A 25220-nucleotide genomic window follows, 5' to 3' on the forward strand; every position below is an offset into this window, starting at 1 on the left:
GACCTCACAGAAGCACTTTCTCAGAGCCACTATTATTTACCTAACAGAGCATGCCATGAATATGGATCACACATTAAATAACGGTGATCACTTGCTTTGATGAATTGCCATTAGAAATTCAATTAATAAAAGGTTACCTCCCTACAGTAGTGCAAAAAATATGATCCGGCTCCAACAATTATAACTTAGCCTTGGAAACACTGGTTAGGAGAAAGGAAAAGTTTTGTGTGTGTGTTTTAAATCTGTTCCATCTGTGACATAGGATCCTGGAATTAAAATGAATGAATGAATAAATGGGTGATGAATGAGTGAGCTTAGGCTATTTTTGATCTATAGTTTTGTCTCTATGCTGAGAGCTCTACACTTCCTTATTCCCTTGTTTTCATTATTTTGTGTTATACTTTTTACGGGGTGTTTTTTCATTTTTGTTGGTGCTTTTCATTTTAACCAGGTAGCTTCATTGTTTTCCTTGGTATACAAATTATATACCATAAAGTACACTCATCTTAGGTGCGGAGCTCCATAAATTTTACACTTGATGGTACCCTATGTAACCACATCTAGATGAAGATGTTGAGTATTCCCATTGCCCAGCTGGCTCTCTTGTGTCCTGACCTAAAGGTAACCCCAACTGTTACTTTTATCACCCACTCAGAGGTAGGTGCTGTTTTGTATGTAAATGAAATCATACAGGATGTATTTTTTTTTAACTCAACATTATTGCTCTGGGCTTTCCTGGTAGCTCAGTGGTAAAGAATCCACCTGCCAATGCAGGAAACACGAGTTCGATCTCTGATCCAGGAAGATCCCACATGCCACAGAGCCACTAAACCCTGGGCACCACAACTATTGAGCCTGTGCTCTAGAGCTTGGGAGCCACAACTACTGAAACCCACTGGCTGCAATTACTAGAGCCCAGTGCACCAGAGCCCATGCTCCGAAGCAAGAAAAGTCATCACAATGAGAAGCCAGTGCACCGCAACTACAGAGTAGCTCCCGCTTGTCCTAATTAGAGAAAAGCTCATGTAGCAATGAAGACCCATCAGCCAAAAATAAATAAACAAAAACCTTTTACAAAGTCATAATATTTAAAAAATATATATCTAAAATTCATAAAGGCTATTTCCTATATCCATTGATAACTATTTTTGATTCAGTTCAGTTCAGTTCAGTGGCTCAGTCGTGTCCGACTCTCTGTGATCCCATGAAGTGCAGCACGCCAGGCCTCCCTGTCCATCACCAACTCCCGGAGCTTACCCAAACCCATGTCCACCGAGTCAGTGATGCCATCCAACCACCTTATCCTCTGTCGTCCCCTTCTCCTCCTGCCCCCAATCTTACCCAGCATTAGGATTTTTCCAATGAGTCAACCCTTCGCATGAGGTGGCCAAAGTATTGGAGTTTCAGCTTCAACATCAGTCCTTCCAATGAACACCCAGGATTGAACTCCTTTAGGATGGACTGGTTGGATCTCCTTGCAGTCCAAAGGACTCTCAAGAGTCTTCTCCAACACCACAGTTCAAAAGCATCAATTCTGCGGCGCTCAGCTTTCTTCACCGTCCAACTCTCACATCCATACATGACCACTGGAAAAATCATAGCCTTGACTAGATGGACTTTGTGGACAAAGTAATGTCTCTGCTTTTAAATATGCTATCTAGGTTGGCCATAACCTTCCTTCCAAGGAGTAAGCGTCTTTTATTTATTTTTTTATTTATTTATTTATTTATTTTTTGATGCTTTTTTTTTTTTTATTTTTTTATAAATTTATTTATTTTAGTTGGGGGCCAATCACTTCACAACATTGCAATAGTTTTTGCCATACATTGACATGAATCTGCCATGGGTTTACATGTGTTCCCCCTCCTGGACCCCCCACCCACCTCCCTCCCCATCCCATCCTTCTGGATCATCCCATTGCCCCGGCCCTGAGCCCTTGTCTCATGCATCGAACATGGAATGGTGTTCTGTTTCACATATGATAATATACATGTTTCAATGCTATTCTCCCAGAACGTCCCACCCTCACCTTCTCCCTCAGAGTCCATAAAATTGTTCCATGCATCTGTGTCTCTTATTCTGTCTCGCATATAGGGTTATCGTTACCATCTTTCAAATTCCATATATATGCATTAGTATACTGTATTGTTGTTTTTCTTTCTGGCTTACTTCACTCTGTATAATGGGCTCCAGTTTCATCCATCTCAGTAGAACCGATTCAAATGTATTTTTTTAATGGCTGAGTAATATTCCATTGTGTATATGAACCACAGCTTCCTTTTAATTTCATGGCTGCAATCACCATCTGCAGTGATTTTGGAGTTCGGAAAAATAAAGTCTGACACTGTTTCCACTGTTTCCCCATCTATTTCCAATAAAGTGATGGGACCAGATGCCATGATCTTAGTTTCTTGAACGTTGAGCTTTAAGCCAACTTTTTCACTCTCCTCTTTCACTTTCATCAAGAGGCTCTTTAGTTCTTCTTCACTTTCTGCCATAAGGGTGGTGTCATCTGCATATCTGAGGTTATTGATATTTCTCCTGGCAATCTTCATTCCAGCTTGTGTTTCTTCCAGCCCAGCGTTTCTCATGATGTACTCTGCATATAAGTTAAATAAGCAGGGTGACAATATACAGCCTTGACGTACTCCTTTTCCTATTTGGAACCAGTCTGTTGTTCCATGTCCAGTTCTAACTGTTGCTTCCTGACCTGCATACAGGTTTCTCAAGAGACAGGTCAGGTGGTCTGATATTCCCATCTCTTTTAGAATTTTCCACAGTTTATTGTGATCCACACAGTCAAAGGCTTTGGCATAGTCAATTAAGCAGAAATAGATGTTTTTCTGGAACTCTCTTGCCTTTTCGATGATCCAGTGGATATTGGCCATTTGATCTCTGGTTCCTCTGCCTTTTCTAAAACCAGCTTGAACATCTGGAAGTTCACGGTTCATGTATTGCTGAAGCCTGGCTTGGAGAATTTTGAGCATTACTTTACTAGCATGTGAGATGAGTGCAATTGTGCAGTAGTTTGAGCATTCTTTGGCATTGCCTTTCTTTGGGATTGGAATGAAAACTGACCTTTTCCAGTCCTGTGGCCACTGCTGAGTTTTCCAGATTTGCTGGCATATCGAGTGCAGCACTTTCACAGCATCATCTTTGAGGATTTGAAATAGCTCAACTGGAATTCCATCACCTCCACTAGCTTTGTTCATAGTGATGCTTTCTAAGGCCCACTTGACTTCACATTCCAGGATGTCTGGCTCTAAGTGAGTGATCACACCATCGTGATTATCTGGGTCATGAAGATCTTTTTTTGTACAGTTCTTCTGTGTATTCTTGCCACCTCTTCTTAATATCTTCTGCTTCTGTTAGGTCCATACCATTTCTGTCCTTTATGGAGCCTATTTTGCATGAAATATTCCTTTGGTATCTCTAATTTTCTTGAAGAGATTTCTAGTCTTTCCCAATGTGTTGTTTTCCTCTATTTCTTTGCATTGATCGCTGAGGAAGTCTTTCTTATCTCTCCTTGCTATTCTTTGGAACTCTGCATTCAGATGGGAATATCTTTCCTTTTCTCCTTTGCTTTTCACTTCCCTTCTCTTCCCAGCTATCTGTAAGGCCTCCTCAGACAGCCATTTTGCTTTTTGGCATTTCTTTTCCATGGGGATGGTCTTGATCCCTGTCTCCTGTACAATGTCACGAACCTCTGTCCATAGTTCATCAGGCACTCTGTCTATCGGATCTAGTCCCTTAAATCTATTTATCACTTCTACTGTATACTCATAAGGGATTTGATCTAGGTCATACCTGAATGGACTAGTGGTTTTCCCTACTTTCTTCAATTTAAGTCTGAATTTGGCAATAAGCAATTCATGATCTGAGCCACAGTCTGTTCCCGGTCTTGTTTTTGCTGACTGTATAGAGCTTCTCCATCTGTGCCTGCAAAGAATATAATCAATCTGATTTCGGTGTTGACCATCTGGTGATGTCCACGTATAGAGTCTTCTCTTGTGTTGTTGGAAGAGGGTGTTTTCTATGACCAGTGCGTTCTCTTGGCAAAACTCTATTAGCCTTTGCCCTGCTTCATTCTGTACTCCAAGGCCAAATTTGCCTGTTACGCCGCCAGGTGTTTCCTGGCTTCCTACTTTTGCATTCCAGTCCCCTATAATGAAAAGGACATCTTTTTGGGGTGTTAGTTCTAGAAGGTCTTGCAGGTCTTCATATTTTTTATTGGTATCCTATTTTTCCATGGTATGACTGTATCACAATTTATTCATTATCTTGCAAATGGACATTAAGTTTGTTCCTATTTTTTGGCTATGATAAATAAAGCTTCTGTGAAAATTATTGTGTACCTCTTTTGGTGGCCATTGGGCACACAAGCAGGAGTGGAATTGCTAGAACATTAAACATTATTTCACCTAAGTTTAAAGTATTGCGAGTCTCCAAAACTCCAATTTTTAATCTGGAAATAATGATAACAAAAATCCTGCCATGTGTGATTTCTGTGAAACTGAAAAGGCGCAACATATGCAAAGGTGTTTTATTGTTGATTATTTGTTTTAAACTGCCAAATGTAGCACAAATGTGAGACTGTTCCCGGGGTGTTGAGGGGTAGAGAAGATTAGTGTGTGAAGCATTAGTCCCTCAACACAGTTGTGTCCGACTCTTTGCTACCACATGAACCGTGGCCCACCAGGCTCCCCTGTCCATGGAGTTCTCCAGGAAAGAATACTGGAGTAGGTTGCCATTTTCTTCTCCAGGGGATGGGGATCATAGGAGACAGTCGTCTGTCCATGGTGCTGATCCTAGAGCACTGAGACATATGCAGATATGATCTATTGACAGAAAGCAGAGTCAGCCTTCAAGGAGTGACAGAACTACCATTTATCAACAGCCACTGTGCACCAGGCCATGATCTGGGTGGTTTGCATGCTGCTATTCATATACTGAAATCCTGTACCCCAGGGTGACGGCATTAAGAGGTGGGGGGTCTGGAGGTGATTACACCTCAGGAGTGGGATTAGTTCCCTTGTAAGAAGAGATATTGGATATTCATTGGATACTGCATATTCATTGGAAGGACTAATGCTGAAACTGAAGCTCCAATACTTTGGCCACCTGATGCAGAGTTGACTCATTGGAAAAGACCCTGATGCTGGAAGAGATTGAAGGCAGGAAGAGAAGGGGATGACAGAGGGTGAGATGGTTGGTAGCATCACCAACTCAATGGACACGAATGTGAACAAACTCCGGGAGGTAGTAGAGGACAGGGAAGACTGGCGTGCTGCAGACCATGGGGTCATAGAGAGTCAGATACGACTGAGCGACGGAACAACAACAACAAGAAGAGACAGAAGAACTTGCTCTCTCTCTGCTTTCCTGTCTTGTGAGGACACGATAAGATAACTATCTGAAAACCAGAATGAGGGTGCTCACCGGACACTGGATCTGCCAGTGCCTTGATCTTGAACTTCCCTTCTGTCTAAACTGTGAATAATGAATTTCTGTTGTTTAAGTCACCCAGTCCATGAACTGACTAAGACACATGGCATGGCAGTTAACAGCCAGCCCTTTGTACCTTGCCGGACACAATTACAAATCCCAACTCACACACTCTCTCTCTCATTAGCTGAATTGCTCTAGGAAAGTCACTGAGTCTCTCTAAGCCCCAGTTTATTCTCCTGTGAAATGGAGACTATAATAGTGCATACACCCCTAGATTTCTGTGAGGATTTTATAAGGTGATGCATGCGAAATCTTTACATAATGAATGGTATATGGTAGGTACTGGATACATGGAAACTGGTTCTCTGTTGAGAGTAAATCGAAAGAATAAACAAGACATGGCCCTTTTAATGCTCTCAGCAACCTTGTGCGATATATTGCCATTCTCACTCTGAAAACAAGGAAAGGAGCTTTGGGTGGATACATGACTGGCCCAAGGAATTGCCCACAAGACCATCAGGACACAGGTGGCCCTAGCAGCCCCTCACCCCACTCCATCCTTCTGCGTCCTGACCCTCTTCCCCCGCAGTGATCTGCCTCGCCAGGCATCTAAAGCGACATTCACACCACTCATGAACCACCTGCCAAGTCGCTTCAGTTGTGTCTGACTCTTTGTGACCCTTCGGACTGTAGCCCATCAGGCTCCTCTGTCCATGACATTCTCCAGGCAAGAATACTGGAGAGGGTTGTCATACCATCCTCCAGGGGATCTTCCCCATCCAGGGATGAAACCAGTGTCTCTTACATCGCCTGCATTGACAGGCGGGTTCTTTACCACTGTCGCCACCTGGGAAGCCCAGTGAACACTACAGTTCCTAGAAAACTTTTGCACACCAAGCTATCCTATCCAAGGATGCAGACATCTGAACTGGAGTTTCCACTCTTTGCAATGATCTCCCCTCAAGTTTTGTAGAACGCTGCCAGCATCTGCCTTCACACTCCTTATTCCATATGACCCCCTGACAACCATGCAACATGTTCAAAGGAGCCAAGTTACCCTCACTGAGTATGTGAGAAAAGTGAGTTTCAGCAGGGAAAGTGATGGATGCATGAAGTCACACAGAACCAAGACTGTGGAGGCCCTGGTCAATGCCTATTGCTCTATACTCCTGGTAACTTGCAATTGGGATGACGGCTCCATGGCCCTGGGTGCATTTTGCAGGTACCCACTCAGTGACATCATGTACAATTCCTCATGGATGGTCACCCTGCTAGTGACTGCTGATAAACATCTTCTTAAATTCTCTACCAACTGTGAGCATCAGTCACAGTCCCCTTACTGCTCCAGAGGGTGAACAGGGAGGGAAAAAAGAAGGAGGGAATGGAAACCACCAGAGAGACAGATGGAGGTCTCACTGCTAAAGCAAGGACTTGTCTCAATGGAGCTAGAATCATCATGTGTATATTCAGACTCTGGAGTCACCAAGACAGAACCAAGTGGACAACCCAGCTTTGAGGCCATCTACTATCTTTATCAGGCTACTCAGCATGCAGTCCACAAAGAGTACCAGGGGTGACCCAGTCGGCCCCAAACCCAGCACTGTGGAAGCCACACAACTGACAACACAGGAGACAAATCTCCAGGAGACTGTGCAGAGCACAGTCACAACCACAGCATCCACTTCATTGCATCACAAAAGAACATGGCTTCAGAATGTCCTCCAAAGAGACAACAAAACCACATTTCCTACCTCAGTTTTGCTGGCAGCCAGGCTTGCCGAAACCTGCAAGTTAAAAGAAAAAAAGACATTAGTATTGATTCAACAAGAAGGTAATTGGATTAATTGTCTTTTTAAAGGAACTGGCATCAATAATTTGTTATGACCTGAGGGGACAATGGGTGGGAAACACACACACACACACACACACACACACACACACACACGGAGGTGCTTTTTCTTCTAGCAAGCACAGGAGCAAGATTTGTTTTTCCAGTCCTGTGAATAAGGTGAAGAGGATAATTAATATTTTCAACACATTATAACAATCTTGCCAGGAAGAAAAAAGGGGAAGGGCTGTGTGCAATGCCCATGCACTGATAATGATTAAATGAATACCAAAAAAGCAAAGGCATTGAAGACATTGAGAAGGTTTTTTTTTTTCCCTTAAAGTTTTGAGTCACTGTTCTGAGAAGGTACAGCTACAAATTACAGCAACTGCAACCGTCTGTTCCAAAATGCCTCAAAACACTCTGAACTAAAGAGTGATGCCAGGCACTGTGCCATGTTTTTTATGTCATCCCCAGAGCAACTTTTATTATCCCATTTCATTGCTGAGAATATTGGGCTTAGAAGAAAAGTAATCTTTTCCAGCTCAGAAAGTTATTCAGTAGAGGAAGTTCGATTAAAGCTCAAGAAAAATTCACAGACTTTCAGGCTCCTACCCACAGCCCATCCTGCGTAAAGGACTTGATTTAGTCTCTACCTACCATGTTCAAGGGAGCTTCCCAGGTGGCACTAGTGGTAAAGAACCTGCCTGCCAATGCACGAGACATAAGAGAGGTGGGTTCAATCCCTAGGCAGGGAAGGTCCCCTGGAGGAGGGCATGGCAACTCACTCTAGTATTCTCGCCTGCAGAATCCCATGGACAGAGGAGCCTGGTGGGCTACAGTCTATAGGGTCACAAAGAGTTGGACACGACTAAAGCAACTTAGCACACACACATGCACCAAGTTCTTATATGCAGAGAGGGAACCTCCTATCTAGGGGCAGATAGGGTGTTATTTTTCCCCTGATAACTTCAGGAATTCTCTCCCCTACAACTCTCTACTTATACCTGAGACTGACCTGGCCATCCTCAGCCATATTTTCCTACCAGTCAGCTATGAACTGAGTTGAGTCTACTCCCACTCCAAATTCATGAAGCTCTAATCCCCAATGTGATGGTATTTGGAGGTGAGCCCTTGGGAGATGATTAGCTTTAGATGAGGTCTGAGTGAGGCCCCCAGGATGGGATTAAGGCCTTAGGAGACACCAGAGTTTGCCTCCTGTCTCTCTCTTCACCTTCTTGCACCAAGAAAAGGCCATATGAAGACACAGTAAGAAGGCGACCACGTGAAATCCACAGAGAGAACTCTCTCCAGACACAACCCTGCTGGCTCCTTGATGGTGAACTTCCAGCCTCCAGAATTGTGAGAAACAAACCTCTGTTGTCTAATCCACCCAGTCTATAGTATTTTGTAACCCAAGTAACCCAAGCTCACTAAGACAAGACAATACCAGCTCACAGCTGTGACTCCAACTAAGGGCTTAAGAACGCCTGGGTTCCTGAGTTAGACGAACATGCCTGTAGCCCCACCGGCCCGGCTCCCATCACCCTTACTCCCACACTCACCCCCAAGGAACTAGACCAGCCTTCACTGAAGCCATCAGCCCCAGAAGCAGCTGAGGCAGTGCCTGCTTTCCGCAGGGCAGTTTTCAAGTGTCTTTAGCCTGCTAAACAGGAGGCCAGCCTTTAGACCGACCTTGGCCAAGAGGATGCATTAGTGTCCTGAGGTTTAGCAAGGCACGAGTCCGGGGCTAGCCCTGGGGAAACCACCAAGGTATGATGAATATCGGAGTTCAGGGCCCCCACGCCCTTACCTTGCTTTCCCTCCCTGCCCTCTGTCCTTTCTGAGCTGGAGCTGGGAGAGCAGCTGGTCCCAAAAAAAGTGGCCATATCCTTAAAACACAAGTGCAGAAGGTCCCTGGCTACATACCTGTGTGTGTGTGTGTGTGTGTGTGTGTGTGTGTGTGTGTGTGTGTGTGTGTAGTGAAGCATGCCATTCAACAGTTGCAGGTCTCTGGCAGCACATGACAATACAGTTCTCAGTTGCCCTCTCTAACTTCCTCCACTTCATAATCTTAGTCTGAGTCTCCTAACTTTGTGCATTTTGGGTCCACAACCCCTTTCATTCCTCCCTATTAGGCAAGCCCGCTTCTTGCATCTTCCTTACACAAACACACACCAACAAAGAGGTGTAGGCATGGCTGTTCATGGAAGCACTGTTGGTGATAACAAGATGCTTCCAAAACACTTTTTAAATTTATTTAAATTGGAGGATTATTACTTTACAATATTGTGATTTTTATTGCCATACATCAGTACAAATCAGCCATAGGTATACATGTGCCCCCCACATCCTGAACCCCCCCATTTTCCTCCCCACCCTCTCTCTCCAGGTCATCCACAGAGCACCAACTTTGGGTACCCTGTGTCATACATCAAATTCCCACTGACTATCTGTTTTACATATGGTAATGTATATGTTTCAATGCTATTCTCTCAAATCATCCCACCCTCTCCCCCTACTGAGTCCAAGAGTCTGTTCATTATGTGTGTCGCCTTCGCTGCCCTGCACATAAGATCGTCAGTACCAGAACTGAAAAGGACATTTCTAAAACATTTGTAAAGCCATTTGCATTCAAATTATGAAAGCAAAGAATGGTTCCAGCGAAACACAACACATGTAACCTGGATGTGGCTACTGGACTTCCGGTTTCCGATGCTCTAAGCCAAATCAATTACAATCCAGCCATATTACAAAATAGCATGCTACAACCAGAAAGAATGGGCTGAATCCCAACATTTTGACATGAAAAATTCTACAATACCTGCTGCTAATGGAAGAGAAAAGATGGAGAACAGCACACACTCAATGTTGTTGTTTAGTTGCTAAGTCATGTCTGACTCTTCTGTGACCACAAAAACTGTAGCCCATCCGGCTCCTCTGTCCATGGGATTCTCCAGACAATCATACTAGAATGGATTGCCATTTCCTTCTCCAACATATAATGATACGAATATTCTTTAAAAACTGAAGCATGTAAACATTATGGGGCTTCCCAGGTGGCTCAGTGGTAAAGAATCCACCTGCCAATGCAGGAGATAGAGGAGATGTGGGTTTGATCCCTGGGTCAGGAAGACCCCCTGAAGTAGGAAATGGCAATCCACTCCAGTATTCTTGCCTGGGAAATCCCATGAACAGCAGAGCCTGGTGGTACAGTCCATGGGGTCACAAAAGAGTCAGACACGACTGAGTGACTTAGCACAGCACACACATATACATTATATATTCCTGTAACTGAGCAGGACCCTAAGGGGCCTTCCCAGGACAGACCGCTCCACATAGCCTCTGCTTTAGCTCCTCTCTGAAGTACCTAGATAACAGTATCTGATGCACATTTCCTGAGTTGTTTCTCAGATGCTAAAACCTCCGCCAAATCGAAGAAGTTAAGTACTTGATGAGCATGAGCACATAGGCCCCCAGACCTACAGATGCCTGAGGATTGATAATGTTAGCCCCTGTGACATCACCCTGTTAAGTCACCATCAACTAATCAGAGAGTTGTGCAGGAGCTGATCATATACTCTGTGGCTCCCCTCCTCCACTCGACCTTAAAAAATGTCTCCCTAGGGCTTCCCTGGTGGCTCAGTGGCAAAGAATCCGCCTGCCAATGCAGAGGACATGGGTTCAACCCCTGGTCCCAGAGGATCCCACTTGCCGTGGAGCAACCGAGCCAGTGTGTGTGCCACAACTACTGAGCCTGTGTTCTAGAGCCAGTGAGCCACAACAAAGAGGAGCCCCCACTCACTGCAACTAGAGGAAAGCCCTCACAGTAATGAAGACCCAGCATAGCCAATAAACAAATAAGCAAATCTCCCTGAAACCCAACAGGGAGTGTAGGTGCACTTCGGAACGCTAGGCCCCCAGGACTCCTTGCTTGGCACCTGCAGTAAACTCTGCACTTTTCTTCACCACAACCCAGTGTCAGCAGATGGGGCAGTGGACCCAAGTTTGGTTTGATATCATTCCTCCTCCCATCCTCACCTCTTCAGTCACTCACACGCACCCACACACAAGGTGGGTCATATGGTGACACAGTAGGGAGTGGTGGAGAGGGTGGACAATTAGAGATAAACCTCATTTGTGATTTATAATTCTACTTTTAGATAAATATATGAAAATCCTCTTGATGAGAGTGAAAGAGAGTGAAAAAAATGAGTAAAACTCAACATTCCAAAACCTAAAATCGTGGCCTCTGGTTCCATTGCTTCATGGCAAATATATGGGGAAAAAGTGGAAGCCGTGACAGATTTTATTTTCTTGGGCTCCAAAATCACTGTGGATGATGACTGCAGCCATGAAATTAAAGGACGCTTGCCCCTTGGAAGGAAAGCTATGACAAACCTAGACAGCGTATTAAAAAACAGCAGAAACATCATTTTGCTGACAAAGGTCCATCTATTCAAAGCTATGGCTTTTCCAGTGGTCATGTAAGGATGTGAGAGCTGGACCATAAAGAAGGCTGAGTGCTGAAAAATTGATGCTTTCAAACTGTGGTGCTGGAGATGACTCTTGAGAGTCCCTTGGACAGCAAGGAGATCAAATCCTAAAGGAAATCAAGTCTGAATATTCATTGGAAGGACTGATGCTGAAGCTGAAGCTCCAGTCCTTTGGCCACTTGATGTGCAGAGCCAATTCATTGGAAAAGACCCTGATCCTGGGAAAGATGGAGGGCAGGAGGAGAAGGGGGCAACAGAGGATGAGATGGTTGGATGGCATCATTGACTCAGTACATGAGTTTAAGTCAACTCTGGGAGATGTGAAGAACAGGGAAGCCTCGTGTGCTGCAGTCCTTGGGGTCCCAAAGAGTTGGACACTACTTAGTGACTGAACAATAGCAACAATGAAAAGCAAATGTTGAAATTAATTAGAATTCTATATATTGTATTCAGTGTCAATTTTATGGTCATGATCACATGAGATTCACCTCCGACACAGGTAGCTCACGGTTATCCAGGAACATGGCACCCACAGACCTTGGGGCCTGTCTGTAGTCCACTGTGGCAGGTTGTGCAGACAGAGGGTGGAGGAGCCAGCTGGGGAGGGAGGGTTCTTTTCCAGCCTGAGGTGCTTGGCTTTTATCTCATCAGTAGCAGCCACCATCAGAGGCTTCCCGGCGGGGGGCTGATATGATTAGAGCCCTGTTTGAGGTGGGCCATTCTGTGGACCAGCACAGGGCACAGAGGGAGCACAGGAAACTCCCAGCGGGACACTCCTTAGAGCTTTGTTCCAGCGGCTTCCTATCCCTTTAATCATTTCCCTTCCTCTACCTGTGTTTGAAATCACAAAGATTAAGGGGTTCCTCCTCCCTTGTGCCAGGAACTTGATGTACGTGATTCTTTCAGTCCTCACCTTGACCCTAGGAGCTGGTTCTTGTGCCAGATTTTCAGACAGGGAAACTGAGGTCGGGATGCTAAGTTCCTTTCCCACAGTCAGGACTGGGACTATGGAGTTTCAACCCAGGTCAGACTCCAAAACTGCCCTCAAGACCCAGGCAAGGACTTTGCCCATGGAGATACGAGATTTTCTACAAATTAATAGATGTGTTGTCATTCAGTCGCTCAGTCGTGTCTGACTCTTTCCGGCCCCATGGACTGCAGCACCCCAGGCTTCCCTGTCCTTCACTATCTCCCAGAGTTTGCTCAAACTCATGTCCATTGAGTCACTGATGCCATCCAAACATTTCATCCCCTGTTGCCCCATTCTCCTGCCCTCAACCTGAGTTGGCTCTTTGCATCAGGAGGCCAAAGTATTGGAGCTTCAGCATCAGTCTTTCCAATCAATGTTCAGGGTTGATTTCCTTTCAGATTCACTAGTTTGATCTCCTTGGAGTCCAAGGGACTCTGAAGAGTCTTCTCCAGCACCACAATCCAGAAGCATCAATTCTTTGGTGCTCAGCCTTCTTTATGGTCCAACTCTTACATCTGGTACATGACTACTGGAAAAACCATAGCTTTGACTAGATAGACCTTTGTTGGCAAAGTGATGTCTCTACTTTTCAATATGCTGTCTATGTTTGTCACAGCTTTCCTTCCAAGGATATTCATCTCTTGCTCACATAACAACTGTAGGTGGGAGAATGTATTAGAGGCCAGCTCTCCTCCAGGGCCCCAGGCTGAAAGAGGTCCTGCTATCTTTAACATGCGGCTTCAGGTAACCATGGCCAGAAAGCCAGATGGAGGAGGATACACAAATGAACACTAGTGGGTGGTCTTTAAGGACCAGACCCAGGAGCCCCATACATCATTTCAGCTTATATCCGATTGGCTAGAGCTCAGTCACAGGGCCACCTACAACAGCAAGGGGTTTGTACATGTGGTTGAGCTGTATGTCAAAGAGGAGAAGACGGTTGTGCAGAACAGGGCTGGAGGGCCTGGCCACACCTCCTCACTGCACCCTGCCTTGCCTGAGACCCCCCTTCACAGCTCCTTGATAGAAAACCCACCACCAGTTGACCTCCCCCAATGTCTCCTGATGATCGATTCTGGCAGATAAGACAGTCTCTTGTTGGCTGAGGTCCCCTCACCTTGCAGCTGGTCCTCTGGGGTGCACCAGCCACGTGGCTCAAACCTACCTCTCTGTGTGTCCTCTGGGCCTGCAGGAAACTAACAAGTCCTTTCACAAGAGCAGAGATTGAAGTTGAACCTCCTTCCATGCCCTGTCTCTCCTGGTGTCTCCTCCCCCTGCTTGAATCAGCAGAAAGGGAGGCCAGGAAGCTGCACCAGCCAACGGATTCCTCTTCTTGCTGGCATCCCAGTGTCCACAGGGGATCCCTTCGGAGCTCAGCTTGTCTTCAGGTTGACAGTGATAACTCTCCTCTCTCCCCCAAAACCTCTCCAGTCTTCCACTCATCTCTCTGGTCAGTACTGGTAGCAGTAGAGCTGGCTCTTCCCCTCGTGGAGCCTGAGGAGGTCCCTGAACCCACTGTGTCTGGCCCTCTTTCAAGTGTAAGAGGCGCTCAGCATTCCTCTGCCTTCACTTGGGGTCAAAATTATCTATTCTGGGAAAACAGGAAATGTCTTCCAGTCACCTTGACCAAAGCATCCTGCCAAAGGCTGTGAATGTGTTGCCAAACTGGGTCGACTCGTCCCCGAATGGATTAAATCTCTGGGTTGTTTTCACGAGTGTCAACAGAACATCTTGAAATGCTGTTGTCAAAGGGTGGGGAAGCAGAACAAAGTGTGTGGAATAAGACAAACGAGGTCCCTGCCACTCCAAAGCTGGGGGCTTTGAGAGGGTCACTTCCCTGACCTGAGAGAGTTGATTTCTCTATTGGCTGTGCACAGGGAAACTTGTCCCCAAGTGGTGTGGATTCCGTGTTGGCTCATGAGTAGTAAACACTGGCATCTCCAGAATCTGCATGCTGTGTGTGTGTGTGAGTCCCTGAGCAATTTGAGTGACTGTAGGAAAGCTGTGGACTTGAGTCTTGGGTTCCAAATCTGCTTCCCCCACCCCCACTCTAGGTATGTCATTCTGGGCACATGTGATGACTGAAATCAGCCACATGTCTTTGGTGCTTCTCCTGTGAAGACGTGGGATCTATGTTCCCAACCCTTGACTCTAGGCAGGCTCTAAAACTTCCCTGACCAGGATTTCCCTGGTGCTGCCACTGCAAGGGGACCAGGTTCAATACCTGGTCAGGGAACTATATCTCACATGCTACCCTAAGACTCGGAGCAGCCAAATAAATAAATACATTTAAAAAAATATATTTGTTTTCCTCTGACTTACTTCACTCTGTGTAATAGGCTTTAGGTTCATCCACCTCATTAAAACGGACTCAAATGCATGCCTTTTTATGGCTAAGTAGTATTCCATTGGTTTTATCCATTCATCGGTCAATGGACATCTAGGTTGGTTCTATGTCTGTAACAACCTAGAGGGGTGAGAAAGGGTGGGAGGTGGGAGGGAGGGGACATATATACACCTATGGCTAATTCATATTGACCTATGACAGAAACCAAGCCAATATTTTAAAGCAATTATCCTTCAATTAAAAATAAATAAAATAAAATTTTAAAAAAGGAAAATAAAAGGAAACAATGACCTCTTTAAAAAAAATTAAAAAATAAAACTACCCTGACCAACAGATCACAGCAGAAGGAACGTTCTGTCTTTTCCGGGCCAGATTTAAAAGATTGGACGCGTCCACTGCTGTCCAGGGGGCCCTCTCTGGGTGACGTCAGTGCCCACCAGAGGTCTGACTACCCTGAGGCCACATGGAGACCCTCTGATGGGCAATCCCAGCTGACCCCACACCTCCAGCCTCCCTGGCTGATGTGCCAATCACCTCGCACCCCCCAGGCAGTGCATCTGCCAGTTGAACGCCACCAGGAAATCTCAGTCGATCCGTGCCCAGCATGCCCCGCCCAGATCCCTGACCCACAAAATCTTGAGCTGTAATGAATGGTTGTTGTTTAGAGCTATTAAGTCCGGGGTACTTTGATACACAGCAATAGATGCTCACAACAAAATGTACTTATGCTCTCTAAGCCTATAATTTCATACTTATAAAACAGAAAACATGTTTTTACAAGATTGTCCTAAGAATTAAGCAAAAAATATATGTTTAAAGTCCTTGACGCAGTCCCTGGCACACAGCAAGCTGTGAGTTTTAGCTCACAAGCACCTGTGCTGTTCTTCGTGCATTTCCACATGCAACAGACGATTTACCGTCAAGTGATGACTCTTGGAGCACACAATTTGATTTCCAGCTGGTAAAATGTATATGGGTTGCTCTGAATTCAGATATACCTAGGCTTTATAAATCCTTGCTCTACCACTTACAGGACTTCCTTGGTGGCTCGGTGGTAAGGAATCCACCTGCCAATGCAGGAGACATGGGTTCGATCCCCGAGCTGGGAAGATTCCCTGGAGAAGTAAATAGCAACCACTCCAGTATTCTTGCCTGGAAATCCCTTGGACAGAGGAGCCTGGTGGGCTACAGTCCATGGGGTTGCAAAAGAGTTGGACGTGACTGAGCGACTAAAACAAAGAAAAACACCACTTACAAGCTGTGTGCACAACCAAGAGTGCTCTCCTTGGTTTAAAATCTCCTCTCTGGATCTCAGTTTCTTCAATTGGAAAACAGATATAAAAAGCTATCTTGCTATCTTTTTGGCAAGGATTCAATGGGAATGTCTGGCCTAGAGTTAGAGATTCAGAAGGAATAACCGTAGTCTTAGTTTGGTGGCATAACTCTTATAGTAGCAGCAGTCGTGATGCTGATATTTTGAGCTCCACTGCATTTAATGGAGCAGTCTTTGAACAGACCCCCTAAAGTGGTATTTCTGAAAGCAGGTAGCATCCCCTCTCCCCACCACCACTCTCTTCTATTCTAGCCCAGGACTTGATTCCAGTCCTGAGTTGCCAGAACTCAGCCCAGATTTTGAAATGTGAGTGTAAAAAAGGAAAGAACCCATTCACAGATGATACTCAACACTCCCCTCCCTCCCTGAAACAAATTCCGTAGGCTCTGGGATGCCCAATGAATAAATGCCTCTTAAAATTCTTCCAGAAAATGCACAAGGTTTCTCTTAATAAATCTCACTGTCAGTAATGAAATATTTACATGCACTTGCTTCAGAATGCTGGCAGCTTGTAACCAAAGAATAGTCTTACTTGTGGCGATGAAGAACCACCGTGGGTCCATCTTGTATATGATTTTGAGAGAAGCGAGAGGATGCAGGGAAGGAAAAGCTGCAGCAGGAAGGCTGAGCCCGGGAGGGAGAAGCTGACAAAACCCTGCCCTTGGTTTGCCCTCGAGGTTGGTGTTTGAGAAAGGTTAAACTGGCTCCAGCATTGGGCTGATGGGAGTCTGAGCTCTGAGGAGCCCATCAGTCACCCTGACACGTGCTGGAAAACACCAAGCGATTGCAAACATTCCCTGAAGCTTAATTATGAGGCAGATGGGAGGCTGGGTTGGCACAAGGAGGGAGTGTTGGGGCTCCCCGCACCCTGCCCCCACCCTCCACCAGCATTCTGGAATCTTGGGGAGAAGCTGACACCATCCATACCTCCTTCCAAAGAGCTCCCTGTTTTTTTGTTGTTTTTTTTTTGAGGCTAGGCAGCAAGTTTAAAAAAGGCTCCTAAGATGGTTCTGCTTTCAAATTTAGCTCAGCAATCTGGAAATGTAGTTAAAGATCCTTAAAAAACCTCCTTTTTCTTTGACCCAGTAACTCTGCTCCTGGGAATGTGTCCTAAAGATGCACTGGAAAAACAGCAAAAGCCTGTGGCACAGAATAATGCTTTGCAACATTTTTGTAATGGAGAAAACAACCAGAAACAACCTAGCTGTTCAAGAGTCGGGGATCACCTCAGTGAGCTCAGTCGTCATCCCTTCTCAGGGACCACTGTATGACTGTGGAAGTGATGCTCCAGCAGAGTTTGAAATAACATGGGAAAATGCTTACATAGGAAGGAAGAAACAGAACATGACTGACATATATACTGTGCTGTGCTAAGTCACTTCAGTCATGTCGGACTCTTTGTGACCCTATGGACCGTAGCCTGTCAGGCTCCTCTGTCCATGGGATTCTCCAGGCAAGAATACCGGAGTGGATTGCCATGCCCTCATCCAGGGGATCTTCCCGACCCAAGGATCAAACCCATGTCTCTTCCATCTCCTGCATTTGCAGACAGGTTCTTTACCACTAGAACCACCTGGGAAGCCTGACATATATACTGCATGATCTCAATTCTGTTAAAATATAAATAGAAGGAACACGGGAAGGAAATGCCAAAGAAATACATTAACAGTTTTATTTTTCCTTTAGGAAGTAAAATTGGATATTTCATTTTCTTCTTCTCTTTTCTGTGCTTTCCAAGTTTTCTCTAGTAAACAAATGTACAGGAAGCTATTCTTTAGACACCATCTAGTTCCAGCCAGTCTTTTCAAATATTCTACCTGTTTTCCTAATCATGTCTTCCCCAAGGATTGGTGGTTCTAGAGCAACCCTGGACTGGACTGTATGACTTCAAATGGCACAAAACGAAGAGACAAGAAACCTAACATGATGAGTTTTGTGCAGTGAGTCAGGCACTGTGCTGAGACTTTCGTGTACAGTCCCTTATTCAATCCTCAGATCCTGCTTTGTTGTTGTTTAGTCACGAATTTGTGTCTGACTCTTGCAACCCCATGGACTGTAGCCCACCAGGCTCCTCTGCCCATGAGATTTCCCAGGCAAGAATGATGGAGTGGGTAGCCATTCCCTTCTCCAGGGGATCTTCCCAACCCAGATATTGCACCCGTTTCCTGCTTAGCAGGCAGATTCTTTACTGTCTGAGCCACTGGGGAAGCCCCTAAAGACTGCTAGGTAAGTGCTATTATCATCATCTTATCAATGTTGTAGGAACTAAGAGCCTAGATAAGAAATTTTTCCAGGCAATGTGGCAGTTTAAAAGTCAGGCTGGGAATGTGCAGTCAGGTTGGGCCGAGTACACATTCCCTTCCCTCCCTTTCACCATCAGCCCCAGATGGACAGGAGGTGCCCTAGCTATTACAGCCCTTCCTTCCAAAGCCCCTGTTGTAAGATTTGAATTGCTATGGAAACGTCCCTGGACTCACACCACTCACCACCCAGCAGCCCCCACTATGTCATTTCTTCCAGTGCCTAGAATTCCATCACTGGAGATGCTTTCCTTTAGGTTATAAAGCCACCATAACGCTTGTCCTCTTTGAAAATGTCTATCCAGCTGGGAGAGGAAATGGGGCTTAACGCCTGGACAAGATGAGGGTGGAGAGTAGGGGACATACCCTGACCTGGGGTGTTCTCATGTTGGGGAGAGGGAGGCAGAGCACAATTTATAAGCTGGGGTGTGTACAACTGTCATTCGGGGTTGCCCAGCAGTTCACCTCTTTTCTTAAAAACATCTCTATTCCAAGAAATCACCTCTCCTTCATCCTGTGTGATCTCAGGGTGGAGGTGGTCCATTTCGCACTTCAGACTGAAAGGGCAGAGCTGGTGATTCTTCATGCTGGCTGCACTTCAGGGTCAAAGGGAGCTTGACGAAAGGCAGCTGTCCAGGATGCAGCCCTGGGTGTTCTCCCATCCAAGTACTAACCAGGCCCGACCCTGCTTAGCTTCCAAGATCAGGCAAGATTGGGCGTGTTCAGGGTGGTATGGCTGAGGATAGCCCCAGGTGGTCTAAGTTCATCGATCCAGGGAGGCTGCTGGACACTGGTAGCCACCAAAGCTGTCCAGGGGACTCTGATGAGCAGACAGCGTTGAGGACCACTAGACCACATGCCTCTTCTCAGCCTCTCGAGGTCAGTGGGTGGTACACATGATCAAGTACTGTCCCCTCTCTCTCTTGAGTTGAGTCAGTGACATGAGGGCAGATACAAATGGCTGGGGTACATTTACCCCCATGGATGGTGGGGCTCTGCCAGGATCAGACCTGAAAGGAGGATATTCCTTCTTCCAGTAACTGCAGGCCCAGTCTGGTTCTTGATCTCTTTCCAAGCTGGTTCTCCTGCCTTTGTACATATTCTGAGAGCTCCATTCCAATAGATCCCCTTTGTTGGACCCAGGAGCAGTAGACCGTGGTCATAAGGACTAGGAAGGCAACACAGAAGGACCATATAGAGTTCCAGGACCACCAGAGCATCCTGCTCATGAATGGTAGAAGCAACTAACCATCATCCAAAGATTCAAGCTCCTACTTCCCTCATGTGTAGTTGCCACCAGGAAATGGCTTCCCAGCCAAGGACTACATTTTCTAGGCTCCCTTGCAGCTAGATGGTGCCATGTGACTAGTTCTCACCAACAGGATGTGACCAATAGTGATGTAAGTTACTTCAAGCCAAGCAGCTTATGAAGCAGGTATGCCTCTCTTTTTCCGAGTATTTCTGAATGCATTTCTGAATATTTCCCAGGCATTTCTAAATGTTTCTGGAGCCTCTAGGGCCTGAGAGGAGGGGAATGCTGCCAAGTGGAAGAAACCTGGATCCTGGAATCACCTTATGGAGAGCTGGCAGGCCACCAGGGACACCTGTATTGGACGGCTAAGGAAGCAAAATATAAACTTTATTGTGTTATAGGACTATAACTGGGGGGTTGCTTTTTAACAAGGGCTGGTGTTCTCCTAACTAATACATCCTGTTACTACTGGTGATGATGATGACAATATTAACAATAATATTGATGCCTTCAGCTAATGTTTGGGGAGAAATATCAATAACCTCAGATACACAGATGACACCACCCTTATAGCAGAAAGTGAAGAAGAACTAAAGAGCCTCTTGATGAAAGTGAAAGAGGAGAATGAAAAAGCTAGCTTAAAACTCAACATTCAAAAAACTAAGATCATGGCATGTGGTCCCATCACTTCATGGCAAATAGATGGGGAAACAACGGAAACAGTGACAGACTTATTATTTGGGGGGGCTCCAAAATCACTGCAAATGGTGACTGCAGCCATGAAATTAAAAGACACTTGCTCTTTGGAAGAAAAGCTATGACCAACCTAGACAGCATATTAAAGAACAGAGATATTTCTTTGCCAACAAAGGTCCATCTAGTCAAAGCTATGGTTTTTCCAGTAGTCATGTATGGATGTGAGAGTTGGACTGTAAAGAAAGCTGAGTGCTGAAGAATTGATGCTTTTGAACTGTGGTGTTGGAGAAGATTTTGGAGAGTCCCTTAGACTGCAAGGAGATCCAACAAGTCCATCCTAAAGGAAATCAGTCCTGAATATTCATTGGAAGGATTGATGCTGAAGCTGAAACTCCAATACTTTGGCCACCTGATGCAAAGAACTGACTCACTGGAAGACCCTGATGCTGAGAAAGTTTGAAGGTGGGAGGAGATGGGGATGACAGATGATGAAATGGTTGGATGGCATCACCAATTCAATGGACATAAGTTTGAGCAAGCTCCAGGAGGTGGTGATGGACAGGGAGGCCTGGCGTGCTGCAGTCCATGGGGTTGCAACGAGTCGGACACGACTGAGTGACTGAACTGACTGATGTTTTCTTTTTTTCCATTATGTTTTTTTTCTTTTTTAACAGAATATTGAATACAGTTCCCAGTGCTATACAGTAGAACCTTGTAGTTTATCCATCCTCTATGTAATAGTTTGTAGGTGCTAATCTCAAACTTCAGTCCTTTCCTCCCCAATTGGAAGTCACAAATCTGTTTTCTGTGTCTATTGTTTAGATATTTATAATATGCCAAGCTCTTTGTTCAGGATCTTGCCTGCAGTAACTCAGTGGTCCTCAACCAGGGCTAATTTCTCCCCAGGGGACAGGTGACCATGTCTGGAGACGTTTTGGTTGTCACATTGGGCGGGAGGTGGGGTTGGTTATTGTCATCTAGTGAGTAAAGGCCAGAGATGCTGCTGAACCCCCTACAATGCACAGGACAGATCCTCACAACTAAGAATTATCTGGCTCTTTAATTATTATTAAACTGTACTAGTGTCAGAGCCAGGAAACCCTGTGGAAACTCATAAAATGCTAATCACCCTCACATTGAACACCACTATAATCCCTGTTTTTGTTGTTTCCTTTTTTTTTTAATACATCTCTCCCTCTCCTCCCTCTCCTCTCTCCCCATGTCTGGAGAAACAGACATAGAGAATAGACTTATCCCCATTTTAAAGACACAAATACAAAGGCCAAGAGAGTGTATGCTAGGAACACAGCTGGTCAGCATCAAAGCCAGCAGCCTCAGCCAGACACCATCCTGCCTCTCTGCTGCCCAATCCCCCGGTCTTCGCAACTCTGCTCTCTACTGAGCTGGACTAATCCCAGACCGCTGGACTCCCTTTTCTGAGGGATCATTCAAACCATCTCCACCATCCCCCTGGGGGTACCTCGTTGCTACAGTCAAAGACACCGTCATCGAGGGAAACCACCAGACAGGCTCTGTGTTGTCAGGTACAGCTGGACAGTAAATGATTCCATGAGCTGATCAGGCTTGGGGTCTGACTCAGGCTGAAAATGGACACTGCCTGCCAGACCCAGGCAAGTAAGGGGCAGGGCCGGCCGAACCCCAGCCCATAGGTCTAGCTTGTTCCCGGGGTTTTAGTCCTGTCACCCATCTTTTGGGAAACTTAAGTGTGCAATCCCCTGACTTTCTATAATCCCCCAGTCATTCACAGGCTGGGAGATCAGAGCTGCCCAGGACACAAAACCCAACCCAGGGCTGAAGTGGTGAGTTTTCGGCTCCGTCTCTCACCATGGGACCTGCTCCTTCACTGTGTTGCCCCCATTCAGTTCACACCAGCTCATCGCTGCCTTCTCTCCCCATATAAGAGGCAAATCTAACATCTGCAGACTGTCTCTCTCACTAGGGCAGGTCTGATCTGTGAGCATATAATCCCATTACAGTGGATAAATGCTATCACCCAGGTGCCTGTAGTGAAAAGCCTTGTGGATCCAGAGAAAATAAGGTCAGAGTATTAGGAAGAGAAGGAAGGGCCACAGAAGGAGGAAGCGGCACAGAGCTAGGTCTTGGAGGATGGGTCAGTGCACTCTGAGAAGGAAAAGGCGGTACCCAACCCAGAGTCCTCTTATCAGTCCAGTGTGTCAGTCCCCCCACTGCTGTGAGTGTTGGTGGCCACCTTCTCTGGAGAATCAAACTTTATCCAAAGATGCCAGAGAGGGGAAGCCCTGCCCCAGAGGTTGCATGCAAGCCATGTCCACCTGATACAGTGGTATAAACTTACATTTTGCTTGCTCCAAGGTGTGCCGACAAGGGTCTCTATAGTCAAAGCTATGTTTTTTTCCAGTGGTCACGTACAGATGTGAGAGCTGGACCCTAAGGGAAGCTGAGTGCTATAGAACTGATGCTTTTGAACTAGAAGAGACTAGAAAAAGTCTCCGGAAAAACATGCTAAAGAAGATCCTTGAGAGTCCCTTGGACAGCAAAGAGATCAAACCAGTCAATCCTAAAGGAAATCAACTCTGAATATTCATTGGAAGTATTGATGCTGAAGTTCCAATACTTTGGCCACCTGATGCAAAGAGCTGACTCATTGGACAAGACCCTGATGCTGGGAAAGACTGAGGCAAGAGGAGAAGGGGGCGACAGAGGATGAGATGGTCGGATAGCATCACTGACTCAATGGACATGAGTTCGAGCAAACTCCGGAAGATAGTGAAGGACAGGGAAGCCTGGTGTGCTGCAGGTCATGGGGTTGCAGAGGAGGACATGACTTAGCAACTGAGTGACAACAGCAAGGTGTGAAAGCTCCGTGGTGCTCCTCACACCCCAGGGCTCCCTGTGGGACCAGGCTGAGGCTTGACTTCAGCCAAACTCTGTCTTTACCGAGCATCTCATCCTGCTGCCTTTACTTCTTGCCAGGTTCCTGCTCAAAGCATGCTGCTTTCAATACTCATTTGCACAAGAATCACATGTCAGTTCTGCCTCTAGAGCATATGACCTAAGGCCTGGAGGGAGGGCATTCCACGTGGTTGGGACAATTTGGGCAAAGGTTTGAAGGCTGATGTGAGTTTGGAAGATCAACAAGGTTTTATGCAACATTATTATTAGTAATAATAAGTTAACATTTACTAAGGACGATCCTGTAGGCTGCGAAAACAAAACTCTGCTCTCAGTATTTTTAAACATCATCTCAATCCTCATCACAGTTCTAAGATGCAGATTCTTATTGTCCCCAATATTAAAAATAGTTGGACTAAGGTGAAGTAATTAACTCCAAGTGGTATGGTTGATAAGTAGCAGAGGGAATTCTGACTTCAAGTGGGTCTGAGTTCAGAGTCCTAGCTCTCCAGACATGATGGTTGAAGTCTTCAGAAAGTCTCCACACCGGGGCAAGACACCCCGCTTCCTTCTCTTACCCATCTGCCCAGCCACGGAGTTGTTGGGTCGCTAAATTATGTCCAACTCTTTTGCAACCCCATGGACTGTAGTCTGCCAGGCTCTTCTGTCCATGGGACTTCCCAGGCAAGAATACTGGAGTGGGTTGCCATTTCCTTCTTTAGGGGATCTTCCCGACCCAGGGATCGAACCTGCGTCTCCTGCATTGGCAGGCAGGTTCTTTAACACTGAGCCATCAGGGAAGCCCCCAGGCATGGAGAGTACCTTTAAAATATCCACACACAGGATGCCAAGCTTCTGGTTTCACTGTCACCTTTGAAGGCACAGGCTCAATAACTCCTTTTAAAAGGACATAGTATTTACAGAGCCCAAATGAAACGGACAGCATGGAGGAATGCTGGGAACCTTTGATTGCACAGAGATGACATAATTTATCTTCTGCCACCACCGTCTTTGCCCCCACCCACTGCAATCTCGAATTGGAGGAGAAACCTGGTGATTGCTTCAGTTGGGCTGGGCCCACTGTTGCCCGTTTTCTTATTACCTTGTCCTGCCTGGCGACCTCTGAGTATTTCATCTTTTTTTTTGGCAGGGCTGGCAAGTTTCAGGGCACCCCTGGCAGAGTCAAAACCCCCTTGGAAAACACACAGGGGGAAACCAAGGAGGGAGGTGTTGGGGCGGGAGGGGTAGGCTTGGGGAGAGGTCTGTAGGTAGAATGTGGGGTGGGCCCCTGTGTTTGGAGGTGAAAGGCAGAGCCCCCACCATGGGCCGGAGAAGAGCAGCTTGTTCCAGGTTAGGGAATGATCTGTAGCACCGATCTGAGTGGACATGGTTCCCCCTCTTGCCTGGTGGGGAACGCACTTTAGAATCACGAGGATAACTATCAGGAGAGTTACTCTCATAATAGATTCCCACATGACAGTTGAGTATTGGAGTGATTTCTGAGGCTATGTGCACAAGCTAAGGGTGCAGACAAGAGGAATGCAGAAGGCCCAGGAACAGGGGAGTGGCTGGAGTGCAACCTGCAGGGGGAAGCCGGGTCCCCAGGCAGGAGACGGCGCCAGGTGGCCAGGGCAGGACGCTGCCCTCGGTGTTATTCT

General features: G+C 46.1%; 1 long non-coding RNA gene across 1 annotated transcript in view; it reads right to left on the minus strand.

Annotated features, from left to right (window-relative positions):
* Positions 1-4183: 4183 nt before the first annotated feature.
* The window catches only part of LOC145531694 (uncharacterized), a 362173-nt gene continuing 341136 nt past the window's right edge, over positions 4184-25220 (minus strand). The window contains exon 5 of the long non-coding RNA XR_014072671.1: positions 4184-7232. This is a non-coding gene — a long non-coding RNA (uncharacterized LOC145531694). The remainder of the gene's footprint in view (positions 7233-25220) is intronic.

The sequence above is a fragment of the Giraffa tippelskirchi genome, chromosome 13, assembly GCF_054371585.1.
Source record: "Giraffa tippelskirchi isolate mGirTip1 chromosome 13, T2T-mGirTip1v1.2.pri, whole genome shotgun sequence".
Lineage (NCBI taxonomy): Eukaryota > Metazoa > Chordata > Mammalia > Artiodactyla > Giraffidae > Giraffa > Giraffa tippelskirchi.